Source organism: Nomascus leucogenys, chromosome 22a (assembly GCF_006542625.1).
Source record: "Nomascus leucogenys isolate Asia chromosome 22a, Asia_NLE_v1, whole genome shotgun sequence".
In the NCBI taxonomy this organism is placed as follows: Eukaryota; Metazoa; Chordata; class Mammalia; order Primates; family Hylobatidae; genus Nomascus; species Nomascus leucogenys.
Window position 1 is genome coordinate 49,148,886 of NC_044402.1, and position 13,286 is coordinate 49,162,171.

General features: G+C 44.5%; 1 non-coding gene across 1 annotated transcript; it reads left to right on the forward strand.

The window, feature by feature from the left end:
• Positions 1-11,164: 11,164 nt before the first annotated feature.
• Positions 11,165-11,258, forward strand: TRNAI-UAU. The gene is made up of 2 exons: positions 11,165-11,202; positions 11,223-11,258. It is a non-coding gene; the product is annotated as a tRNA-Ile (tRNA).
• The last annotated feature ends 2,028 nt before the right edge of the window (positions 11,259-13,286 follow it).

Here is a 13,286-nt window from a genome sequence, read left to right on the forward strand (position 1 = left end):
CTCAGCCTATCCGAACTGTGATTTCACCACCAGAAGTCATCCTTACATCTTTTATTTCGTTACACAGTTCAGTAAACATCACTGTCTTCTGCCCTGTAGGGTCGCCTGTGCTCTATAGTGATAATCCTGTCTCTCCTCTCTCTAGAGCTCTCAGATGCTTTTCTGCAAATATTACCCACTGTGGGAGGCAACAGCTATTTCTTTTTTTGAGACGAAGTCTCGCTCTTGTCCCCCAATCTGGAGTGCAATGGCGCGATCTCGGCTCACTGCAACCTCCGCCTCCTGGTTTCAAGCGATTCTCCTGCCTCAGCCTCCCGAGTAGCTGGGATTACAGGTGCGTACCACCACGCCCAGCTAATTTTTTGTATTTTAAGTAGAGACGGGGTTTAAACATGTTGGCCAGGCTGGTCTCGAACTCCTGACCTCAGGTGATCCGCCCGCCTTGGCCTCCCAAAGTGCTGGGATTACAGGGATAAGACGCCGCGCCCGGCCGGCAACGGTTATTTCTAAAGATAAGTGTACCTTTTATGACTTAAAAATACGTTTCTAGGACTGTGAAAATGAAATTATCAAAAAAAAAAAAAAGAAAAAGAAAAAGAAAGAAAGAAAGAAAGAAGAAAGAGAAAGAAAAAGAACCTTGTTGCAATGATTTTTCTAGGATTGAACTGTGAAAGAGAAAAACAATTTAAAATTCTAGTAGCGAGGAGTGCCACTGAGTTTCTATAATTAAACTGTAAGGGCCTAAACGGATGGTACACAAATTTGAAGAATCTCACTCTATTGCCCAGGCTGGAGTGCAGCGGCACAACCTCGGCTCACCGCAACTTCCGCCTCCCAGGTTCAAGCAATTATCTTGCCTCAGCCTCCCGAGTAGCTGGGATTACAGGTGCCTGCCACCACGCTTTGCTAATTTTTGTATTTTTAGTAGAGATGGGGCTTCACTATGTTGGCCAGGCTGGTCTCAAACTCCTGGCCTCAAGAGATCCGCCCACCTCGGCCTCCCAAAGTGCTAGGATTACAAGCGTGAGCCACCCCGCCCGGCCTATGGCTTTCTGTATAAATATTTACAAATATTTCTATTGAAGTTTTATTTCCTTTTCCACTGAATTTAATCTCAGCTTCAGACACAAGTTACCTGATTTTGCTTAGTTCTCCATTATCTTTCAATAAAATTTATAACTATTTTTATATGTTTGTCTTTTTCCTTTGAATTATTTGAAATTTTCACTAACCTTTTCTTGTCACTCAGTTTTTTTGGGAAGGACCACAAACTCCTTTACTTGCTGTTTCTAATTTGTTAATTCTGTTATTGTTATAGCACACTCTTTTCTTTGCTCTTCAATCTCTACTTTCACGCAATTCTGTTATCTTCTATAGGGGGAAATAAAACTTTTTCCTTGACTTTCTTAGGTTTAGTGAGTGGAGTCTTGGAAATTAAACTGACAAAAAACAATAATAGGAGAAAAGGCATACAAACTTTGTTTGATGCTAATATTTTAATTTTAATGTGTACACAGGGGTCTCACAGAAAAGAAAGTAAAAACCCAAGGAAGTGTTTAGGTTTGAGAAGTTATGCACTATTTAACAAAAGGTGATAAATTCTGGAGAACTGACAAGACAAATGGAAAGCATTTAGGCTTTTAGGTAAGGTAAGGTAAATATACAGATGGGGGGAAGATGTTAATGGAAGTAAGGTTTGTTTAAGCAGATTGTAGATGATGCATTTCCAATGATAAGAGTTGTCTCGTCTTCCCAGTATGTGAGAGGGGAGAGGGAAGACCTTCACAAAAGTAAATTTATACTCTGCTCTTAGACAGAAAGCGGGAAGGTAGAGAGCATTTCTGGCATCTGGTGTTTCACTCAGTTGCCTTCAGCTAAAAATAATTCTTATGCTATAGTAGCATATTTTGAGGTGCCATATTTTGATCCCCTTCACTTGTCTTTTTTTTTTTTTTTCTTTTCTTGAGACAAGGTTTCCCTGTCACCCAGGCTGGAGTGCAATGGTGTGATGATAGCTCACTGGAGCCTCGAACTCCTGGACTCAAGCCATCCTCTCACCTCAGCTTCCCCAGTAGCTGAAACTATAGGTGCATGACACCACACCTGGGTAATTTTAAACATTTTTTGTAGAGATGGGGTCTCAGTAGGATGCCCACGCTTATCCCAAACTCCTGTCCTCAAGTAATCCTTCTTCCTCAGCCTCCCAAAGTGTTGGGATTACAGGTGTGAGCCACAGCACAAAGCCCCCTTCATTTGTCTTTGAACTCCTTTTCTTTGCATCCAGAGCATAAGCATATGACAAAGAATTCACAAACCAAGTTCATCCACATCAGGCTTTGATTCAGAAATTGTGGACATAGGCCGGATGCAGTGGCTCACGCCTGTAATCCCAGCCACCAAGGCAGGTGGATCACCTGAGGTTTGGAATTTGAGACCAGCCTGGCCAACATAGTGAAACCCCATCTCTACTAAAAATACAAAATTAGCTGGGTGTAGTGGCTCACGCCTGTAGTCCCAGCTACTCGGGAGGCTGAGACAGGAGAATCTCTTGAACCCGGGAGGTGGAGGTGAGCTGAGACTGTGCCTCCAGCCTGGGCAACAGAGTGAGACTCCATCTAAAAAAAAAAAAAGAAAAAAAGAAAAGAAAGAAGGAAGGAAACAAAAGAAGGAAGGAAAGGAAAGAAAGGAAGGAAGAAAGAAAAGAAATGAAATTGTGGACATAAAGAAGCAGATGGTACAAGGCATCCATTCTGGTGGTGGTAGTAGCCAATATGTTCATTTTCCTAGAAAAGCCATGAACTTTGCCACTACATTGCCTTGTAGTGGCAACAGTGTGAGCAGTTCTGTAGTGTGATTTTGGGTGTTGTTTCTAGCTGTATAATCTACAAGCCTGGTGTTCTGGCTTACTCAGGTGTTCTATGAACTACTTTATAACCTTTAGTGAATTCCTTATTTACTTCTAGTAGGGCTGGTTTAGCCATTTCAAAGTGACTGTCATACCGGAAGAACTCTAATTTGCCAGTTTTAAATTGTTCTTCTAGCTTAGGTGAAATTGTTGGTTTGAGTGTTTGGAGTGGCGATTCCATACGGGTCTGCAGCAACTCAGTTATTGCCTCCAAGCAGGAAATAATTTGTCCGAGGGGCATAAGGCAGAGTAAGAGACCAAGGCAAGTTTTAGAGCTTGGAAGAAGGCCAAGCGTGCAACTTGAGAGATCCGTGTGCTCTTTGGCCCTTGACTTGGGGTTTTATACATTGGCATGGTTCTGGGGTTTCTGTTTCTCCTCTTTTGATTTTTCCCTTAAGGTGGGCTATCTGCATGCTCAGTGGCCTGCCAGCCCTTAGGAGGGGCCACATGCACTGTATGTTTACTGAAGTTGTGCACCTGCTCATTCAAGGTGTTTTCCCTTACCAGTGTAGTGTTTCTAGTGTTCCTAGAGGAAGGTCATACACTGGTTAAATGCCACCATTTTGCCTCTTAGTGCACACGCTTGACCCCCTCGCCCAGCTCCCGAGATCTTACTGGGAAGCTGCTGATCACCAACACCAAATGTTTTCTATCTGTTGGGAGACTGCCTCTACTGGGAGACTGCCTTTCCCTGGTGCTGGCTATGACCAATTATTTTATTTATTTATTTATTTATTTACTTATTTGAGAAAGAGTCTCGCTCTGTCGCCCAGGCTGGAGTGCAATGGCGTGATCTCGGCTCACTGCAAGCTCCGCCTCCCGGGTTCAGGCCATTCTCTTGCCTCGCCTCCGGAGTAGCAGGGACTACAAGCGCCGGCCACCACACCCTGCTAATTTTGTTTTTGGATTTTTAGTAGAGACGGGGTTTCACCGCGTTAGCCAGGATGGTCTCGATCTCCTGACCGTGACCCCCGCCCCCGTCTACAGCCCCACCCGCCCCCCCTGCTATTTTTTTGGATTTTTAGTAGAGACGGGGTTTCACCGCGTTAGCCAGGATGGTCTCGATCTCCTGACCTGGTGATCCGCCCGTTTCGGCCTCCCAAAGTGCTGGGATTACAGGCATGAGCCACAGCACCCGGCCGACCAATTATTATTCTAGAGAGACAGTTTAACAACTGCCTGATCATCACCTGCTGGTGACCTGACATTCTTGGGGCAGGGGATTGGGGTAGCTAGGCAGACATGCCATGCTCATGTCTGCCTAGTGCCTACTCTAACACGATGTTGTCAGAAATAATTAGCCTTAGGACCATATCCTTCCACTAATGCTATCTTTTCTGATCACCAGCCTCACCTTCCTTCTGGAGAGAGAAAGATGTAGTGGATTTAGTGTTCTTATGGTCTGTAATGGCAAATTATGTGTGTTAACTTGATTGGGGTAAGAAATACCCAAAAAAGCTGATAAAACGTCATTTCTGGATGTCTGTGAGAGTGTTTCTGAAAGAGATTAGCATTTCAATCAGCAGACTGAGTAAAACAGATCCACCCTCACCAGTGTGCATGGACATCATTCAATCCATTAAAGGCCTGAAAAGAAGGGAGGGATAATGCTCTGTCTTCTTGAGTTGGGACATGCATGTTCTCCTGTCATTGGAGCTCCTGGCTTTGGGATCTTCAGACTGTAGGATTATACTAGAGCCTCCCTTCTTGTCCTAGGACATTGGACTCAGACTGAATTACACCACTGGCTTTACAGGCTCTCCAGCTTGCAGACAGCAGATCATGGGACTTCTTGGCCTTTGTAACCTCACAAGCTAATTTTCAGAATAAATCTACTCTCATATAGCTAGCATCTATCTGTCTATCTACCTGTCTATCTATCTGCTATTCATCTGGTTTCTCGGAGAATCCTGACTAATACTTGGCTTTATATATGACGATAATTACTCCACAGTGATGAGAGGGAGCTTTAGTGTGACTTTCCGGGCATCTTTATGGCAACAGACCCCTATTTCCACATTATTTTATTTTTTTATTTGTGTCTTGCCAAGCCTTGATTATTTCTTGGAGATCACTCATCCTGGGTAGTCTCCAAAATCACTCCCAAAGACTCTCCTAACTGTATCCTACAGAGAGGAGATGCCAAAATAGTGAAGTTTGACAGCTCTATCTTGTGACAAGTACCCCTTTTTGGTGTAACGGGAGAGGGGTTTCTAGTATAGAGGGATATTGTGCAACTTTTTCCTGGTCTGCATCCCTCCACTCCTCCCCCTACCCCCTCACCCCCTGCCCTACACAATCTACATACCACCTGTGAACCTGAAATATCTGAGACAGGTCTCAATCAACTTACAAAGCTTATTTTGCCAAGGTTCAGAAAATGCCTGTGACACAGCCTCAGGAGGTCCTGATGACATGTGCCCAAAGTGGTCAGGGTACAGCTTGCTTTTATACATTTTAGGGAGACATGAGACATCAATCAATATGTGTAAGATGTACATTGGTTTGGTCTGGAAAGGGACAACTTGAAGGGGTTGAGGGGAGGGGGATTCCAGGTCATAGGTAGATAAGAGACAAACAGTTGCATTCTTTTGAGTCCTTGATGAAGGACTCAATGCACTGAGTACGCAATTTACGTGGGGGCAGCAAATTGTCATTTATGCCTTAGTCTCACTCAGGGAAACTGCATTTTTACATAAACAATAGGGCAGAGGAAGCAATCAGATATGCATTTGTCTCAGGTGAGCAGAGGGATGACTTTCTGTCCCACATCTGTGAAGATAAGCTATCAATTTACATTGCCAGGATAAAATTCAACAGAACTGTTTTAGGGTAAATATCTTGAGGCCCACAAGGAATTTCTCTGTGGGAAAACTGTGAGGGAGGTATGTAGCTTTTTCATCTTTGTAGCTATCTTATTTGGGATTAAAGTAGGAGGCAGGTTTGCCTGACGCATTTCCCAGCTTGATTTTTCCCTTTGTCTTAGTGGTTCTGGGGTCCTGAGATTTATTTTCATTCCACGCACCAAATTGGAGAATTTTTTTATTTTTTATTTTTCATTTTTTTGAGACAGAGTTTCACTCTTGTTGCCCAGGCTGGAGTGCAATGGCGCAATCTCAGCTCACTGTAACCTCTGCCTCCTAGGTTCAAGCAATTCTCCTGCCTCAGCCTCCAAAGTAGCTGGGATTACAGGCATGTGCCACCATGCCCCACTAATTTTTTGTGTTTTTTGTAGAGACAGGGTTTCACCATGTTGGCCAGACCGGTCTCGAACTCCTGACCTCAGGTGATCCATCTGCCTCGGCCTCCCAAAGTGCTGAGATTACAGGCGTGAGCCACCGTGCCTGGCCATGGTGACTTTTAATCTCCTCTTCTGTCAGTGATTAATTTTCTCTGGTTGTTTGATGAGATTCCTAGGAAAAAATTTCAAGACAATTGCATTCCTTTTGGAAGAACTTCCTTCGGTCATGTATGGGCAACTTCAGAGACAGCCCCTCCCTGCACTTGCTTTTGGAGGGGAGAAACAAGGGAAGGCCAGAGAGACCTTAATTTTGAGGCAGCTTCTAAGCCTTCCAGTTTTCTTTAAGTCTAAGAAATCAGCATGCCCAAGCACCATACTTTGGGGTATCCTTTTCTAATCCCCAACACATACACAAAATTTGAAAGAATCACCCAAAGAATGAACTATTAAGGGCAACAATCTAGAATAAAAATTCTGAGAATTGGCCGGGTGCAGTGGCTCATGCCTTCAATCCCAGCACTTTGGGAAGCCGAGGCAGGCAGATCACGAGGTCAGGAGATCGAGACTAGCCTAGCTAACACGGTGAAACCCCATCTCTATTAAAAATACAAAAATTAGCCGAGTGTGGTGGCACACGCCTGTAGTCCCAGCTACTTGGGAGGCTGAGGCAAGAGAATCGCTTGAACCCCGGAGGCGGAAGTTGCAGTGAGCCGAGATGGCGCCACTGCACTCCAGCCTGGGTGACAGAGCAAGACGCTGTCTCAAAAAAAAAAAAAAAGTTCTGAAGAATTGACATATATTTCAAGGTTCTCAGGTGATACATTGATTCTATAAATGAATGCATTTAAGCATCCATTAGACAAAAAACTGAAAACAAGCACTGATATCCTCCAATTTGGGCTGGGCGTGGTGGCTCATGCCTATAATCCCAGCACTTTGGGAAGCCGAGATGGGTGGATCACCTGAAGTCGGGAGTTCGACACCAGCCTGACTAACACGGTGAAACCCCGTTTCTACTAGAAATACAAAAATTAGCCAGGTGTAGTGGCCAGTGCCTGTAATCCCAGCTATTCAAAAGGCTGAGGCAGGAGAATTGCTTGAACCTGGGAGGCGGAAGTTGCAGTAAGCCAAGATCGCGCCATTGTACTCCAGCCTGGGCAACAGAGTGTGAAAAACAAAAAACAAAAACAAAAACAAAAAAAACCTTTGTTCACCCTGAAATGTTTAAAATACTATTTGAACATTTTCACTTTATTAATATAGCCTTAAATATTTGTGATGAGGAATACACCAAAAGGTAAACAGCATTTTTCTCAGGTTGTAAAAAGGCTTATCACTTTTCTCAAATGGCAAAGGAGGCACCGCCATGTCTGATTCTGGAACAAAATGATTAGAGCATTGAGTCTTGGACCCTTGAGAATCATCTTTTTTAAAAAAATTCCCTGCCATTGTTGCACAGAGAATAGTATTTTTGAGAGGGAATTTGAGTATATTTGAGTACGACTGCTGTTTGAGATGAGCTTAAATAGGACATGTCAGTTGCTACCAGATCTTTATCTCCTTGAAAAGTAGTTTAAAGACTTTGTAATTTTTCTATATTTGTATAACTATTGCAAAAATAGCATGTTTATCTTCATGTTTTTGTTCCCCTACTTAAAACATAAATATACATATTTTTTGACAAGATCTTATTCTATGGCCCAGGCTGGAAGGCTGGAGCGCAGTGGCACAATTACAGCGCACTACAGCCTCGACCTCCCAGGCTCATGTGATCCTCCCACCTTAGTCTCCTGAGTAGCTAGGAGCACAGGTGACTGCCACCACACCCGGCTAATTAAAACTTTTTTTTTTTTTTTTGCGGAGATGGGGCCATACCAGGCTAGTCTTGAACTCCTGGCCTCAAACAATCCTCCTGCCTCGGCCTCCTAAAGTGTTGGGATTACAGGCTGAGCCACCCCGCCCAGCCTCCCAAAATGGGCCAAAACATAATATTAACTATTACTCCCAAAACTACTTTTTTTTTTTTTTTTTGAGATGGAGTTTGGCTCTTGTTGCCCAGGCTGGAGTGCAATGGCATGATCTCGGCTCACCGCAATCTCTGCCTTCCAGGTTCAAGCGATTCTCCTGCCTCAGCCTCCCGAGTAGCTGGGATTGTAGGCATGCGCCACCACGCCCAGCTAATTTTATAGTTTTAGTAGAGACGGAGTTTCTCCATGTTGGTCAGGCTGGTCTTGAACTCCCGACCTCAGGTGATCCGCCCACCTCAGCCTCCCAAAGTGCTGGGATTACAGGCATGAGCCACCCCCTCCTTGGCCTCCCCAAACTACTTCTAATCACTCATAATGACATAACCAATAGTATCGAGATTTCTATCAGTCAGGATCTCAAGAGAATACAGGTGACTTATTCTAATTGCAATAATTTTAGAAGGATTTAATAAAGGGACTGTTTAATAAAGGCGTCTAGTAAAGGTATGGGCAGGCTGGGGGAAGGACAAAGAAGAGGGAAGTACTCTAGGGTTACTGATAGTAGAGTGGTCTACACCCCTAGACCTGAAGGAGAGAGGAAAAAACCATTACTGAAATTTGGAGGAAAGGTCCACTTTGATGAACTAGCCAGAGTTGACCTACAGAAAGAGATTCAGATAAATACTCTAGCCTCTTTCTCCAGTCTCATTCTGATCTTATGCTAGTGCTCCCACTAATGAAATTCAACTTGAGGCTGGGCGTGTTGGCTCACACCTATAATCCCAGCACTTTGGGAGGCCGAGGGGGGTGGATCACAAGGTCAGGAGTTTGAGACCAGCCTGGTCAACACAGTGAAACACAGTCTGTGCTAAAAATACAAAAATTAGCCGGGCATAGTGGCATGTGCCTGTAGTCCCAGCTACTTGGGAGGTTGAGGCAGAAGAATCGCTTGAACCTGGGAGGCAGAGGTTACAGTGAGCTGAGATTGCCACTGCACTCCAGCCTGGACAATGGGGCGAGACTCCGTCTCAAAAAAAAAAAAAAATTCAACTTGAAGCCAGAGACCCGGGGTGTCTATTGGTGTAGATCATAACAGGTCAGTTTTCTATGGCACAGTGGGTAGAGAACTGAAGACAGTCACTTTTTTAACATCAACAATTCAAAACATTCAGCTTTCCATCCACCTTTTTCTCCGATCATAATTTTATGCTTATAAATCCTATATTATGTCATTGACCTGCCTCCTGATAAGAGTTGTTTAATATCCAGTGACATACTGTGAGTCTTATAAGTTTTCATCCCTTAAGAACAATAATTCCCCAAATGCTGGCTCTTCATATCTAGATCTGGTTTTGGAACATAAAATCATTAGTATTGTTATGAGGTTTATAGAACTCACTTAGAACAGTGCCTGACCCATATGTCTTAGTACTTGAGGGCTATATTAACAAAATACCTTTGACTGGATAATTTGTAAAGAATATAATTTTTTTTTATAGTTCTGGAGACAGGGAAGTCCAAGGTCGAGGCTCCAGTAGATTCGGTATCTGGTGAGGGATGCTCTCTCTGCTTCAAAGGTGATGCCTTTTGCTGCATCCTCACCGGGCAGAAGATATGGGAGGGCCAGGCAGCCCTCTGAAGCCTCTTTTACATAGGCAGTAATCCCATTCAGGAGGCCAGAACCCTCAGGACTTAATCACTTCCCAAAAGGTCCCACCTCTTAATATCACAATGGAGGTTAAGTTTCAATATAATTTTGGAGAAACACAAACACTCAAACCGTAGCACTATGGTAAGCTCTACTGTTATGAGCTACTGTTATTTAGATGGAGCAATCTCTAGAGGTTCAGGCAGAGCCTTGTTGCTCCCTCTGGGACTGTGTAGTGAGAATGTAGGAGCTTCTCTGGTGAGGTGGTCATCTACCAAGGAGCCTGTGCAAAATAACCTTAAGGTATTATTTTAAACACATGAAATGATCTCAAACAGCTATGTAATAGACATCAAGATATGGAAGCATCTCCTTTTTTAAAAAAGTATGGAGAAACTTAGTCGCTGGTCTGTTACTCTCAGTCCTATTTGTTAAGTGTTCCGTGGTCAGGAATAGGCACGCTATTCCTTTTACACAATTCTTCTGGTTGACAGAAATTATTCTATAAAAGCCAACAGACTTCATATCTTGTGTGTATGTGTACTTTGACAGCTGCCTTTTCCCCCAGACCAAAATCAAACAATCAAGCAACAAACAAAATTGGCCTTAAAATTGAGGCCCCAGAGATGAGGTTACTGAGCGGATATATGTCACAGAGCCAAACTTTCTGCAATGAACTGGAAAAGAAGATCAAGACAGAGGGAGGAGCCCTGGGGGTGCACACCGCCTTGACCTCTGTAACCTGCTGCACACATAAAGAGTGGTTGCTGTGCCAGTTTTCCCTGAAGAGGTGCCTGACCAGCTGGCTCTGTGAATTCGAATGCAGTTTTCAGGCAGGCTCTGGGAGAGTTTTGGGGAATCCCGATAGACAGCCCAGAGATGCTGGACTGCGAATGCAGGCGCGCTGCAGGCGAGGCTGGGAGGGCCGCCAGGAGCGCTGCGGGTGTCGGGAGACGCGCAGAGGGAGAGGCAGGCGGCGGGCTCCGCTTCTTCGCGTCCTGGGTCTGAAAGCATACACAGGCCAGCGGGGTGGTGCTAGGTGAAGCTACGAAGAAGCCAAATAGCTCGCGTCTTCTACAGAAACCGTGTTCTTGCTAGAACGATGGCAAGGAGAAGCCGGAGTCTCTCCTTTTTCTCCTCGGCTTTTCTCGGGCTTTCTGAAAAGAGCACCCGCATATTCCCGGGAAATTTTGGTTCCTGATGGCATAGGGGGAGGATCACATTCATCTTCCAGGAGAGATGGAGATATCTTGATCAAATTGTGTTTTATGCAAGAAGCGAGGGGCTGCGAAGGGAGGATTCCCTGCAGCTCAGCGCGCTCCCGCTCCGGCGCGAGGCCGGGGTCGAGCGCTTCAGTAGCTCATGGCTCTGTAGAGTGCGCATGGCCAAGCGAAGGAAAGCATGCTCCAGTGGCGCAATCGGTTAGCGCGCGGTACTTATACAACAGTATATGTGCGGGTGATGCCGAGGTTGTGAGTTCGAGCCTCACCTGGAGCATGTTTTCTTCCAATTGCGATTTCAGACATTTCACTATAATGCATTTTTCCCTTATCTTTAAAGTAAAAAGCTAAAATGGATAAATTTTCCGTGGTGAGCCCATAAAGATTCCTTTGATCAAGGGGGGATATTGGCAGATTTCAGAGAAGGGAAGAAACCCAGCAAGACCCAAATTGAACTCATCCAGCAAACTCATTTCTCCTCAGTCAGGATGCCTCACAGCCAGGCTGTACAGCTTCAATGAAGCTTCCTCCCTCCCTTGGCTCCTCCATTTAAAAACTATTTTTAGCTCTTTGGGGACTGAGCAAGGAGGTGGAAAAATGGGGTTTTATTCTCTGTGGTTCGTGTAGCTGTCACCGGGGTTCATCAATGTGCAGAAAGTGCTCCCAGGTACCTTAGCTTTGATATCTACAAGGTTGGCAGTGAAGCTGTTGAACTCCACCTGTGCAACCTAAATGTGTTCTGTGTAGAGCTCCACTGTCTACTTTACGAAAACCTGACTAGGAAACAAGAAATGCTAATTTTTCCCCAGCAGTGAAACATCAGACATAAGTGGCTGGGTATGTATTTCTTCCTAATTTCATCAAAAAGTGAACAAACTGCCTTGTTTGGAAAAACACATTCATCTTGATGCTGGTGTCTGAAATACATGATTCCAGGTGGCTGTGCTTTTATCCAGTCTTTCCTGGATTTCATTTGGTCTTGTAGAATCTTCCTCCTGTTCCTTAAATATGGATATTCCCCCACAGTTCTGTCCTCAGCTTTTCACACATGTAGTGATACACACATTCTGTGTTAGTCAGGGTTCTCCAGAGAAACAGAACCACTAGGATATATAAAGGTAAAGAAGAGGAATTATGAGAATTGGTTCACAGGATTGTGGAGGCGAGAAATCTCACAATATGCTATCTGCAAGCTAAAGAATCAGGAAAAACAGTGGTGTGATTTAGGTCTGCGTCCCAAAGCCTGAGGAAGCAGTGGGCCAGGGAGAAGGGAGACTCCTCTGGAGTCCCAGATTCTGAAGGCCTGAGAACCTGGAGGGAGCTCTGATGTGGGAAAGCAAAAATATCACCCCTGCATCTTTTAAGTCCTTGATGGTGGCACTAATCTCTACAATCCCTTCAGAAATGTAGTATTGCTTTTGATTTACTATTTTCCTAGGTAAAGGTAGTTCTAATGCCTTCAAATTGTTCTTTCCCACTTTAATAGCCCTCATTCCATAGGTCAGGGAACTAATGTGAGGATTCTGCCAGATGCTAAGTATGTCTATTCCAATTATGCTTTCTGAAACTGGGGAAATAACCACAGGATGGGTTCAGGGACTTACTGGACCCACTGTGAGTCAGACCTGAGCTAAAACTTCATTGGTCAACTGACTTCTATAAGCCCCTACTCTGACTGGAGTGCCACAGTGATGTTGGGGTCTCCTGGAATCAATGTCAGCTCAGAACTATAGCCCCTAAAGAGTCTGATTATTTCCTTGCTCTCAGTGCTCAGTTACTCTGGTAAAAGATGGTAGATCCCTTTGAGGAAGGCTGGGAAAAAGATTAATAGGATAAATTTTTGATAGCGTCCCAGGTCCTTCCTCAAGAAGACCCCACTGCCACTCCATTCAAAGGGTTCTGAGTCTATAAACTGGCTCAAGTCTGGTGTTGCAGGCTGAAAGAGTGAGGGTCATGATCAACTCAGTATACCACTGGAGCCTATATGAGCAAACAGCAAACTTTTCTCATAAATGCAGAATGTTGGCAAGCTGACAGCTGTGTCTGCCACCCAGAAGGAATGCTGAGGGCAGTCACACCCCAAGCACAGTGTTTCTTGTGATTAGGCACATCTGAAGCCTGTTAGCAATAATGTGAACCTGTGACTCATCAAGCAGCTGACCAATTGTTACCTCCTTCTCCGTGCTCTTTCTACCCAATAAATACGAAGGGCTGTAGAAGCTCAGGGCTGCTTTTGCTCACTAGAAGCAAGGAGCTCTCTTCTTCTTCCCTGGATCCCTTCTTTACAACAGTTTCTTTTGTTTTA